We start from the raw sequence: 312 nt of genomic DNA on the forward strand, positions 1-312 counted from the left end.
TGGCGTCCTTGGCCTCTCTGCGGCTGTGGTCACGCTGACGTTTTCGCCGCTATTTGCGAGCGGATGCTGCAACGTATCCGGTCGCAAGGTTAGGTTGTAACCGGGTTTTACGCCTCAGTTACAATTATTTCGCGTTATCGCGTATCAAATATATCGGCTATCGAACTTCTTCTGTACGAAGACCCGCAATCGCGCAGGTCCGATTACTCGTTTCTATACGGAGTCTCGGTCGCACAATAATTAACGTTTCCGGCAAGTACCGACTTTATAATTTTATACCGTGAATACCTTTTAATTGTTTCACTCACTTTT

Source organism: Wasmannia auropunctata, unplaced genomic scaffold (assembly GCF_000956235.1).
Source record: "Wasmannia auropunctata unplaced genomic scaffold, wasmannia.A_1.0 LD336111.1, whole genome shotgun sequence".
NCBI classification, from domain to species: Eukaryota; Metazoa; Arthropoda; class Insecta; order Hymenoptera; family Formicidae; genus Wasmannia; species Wasmannia auropunctata.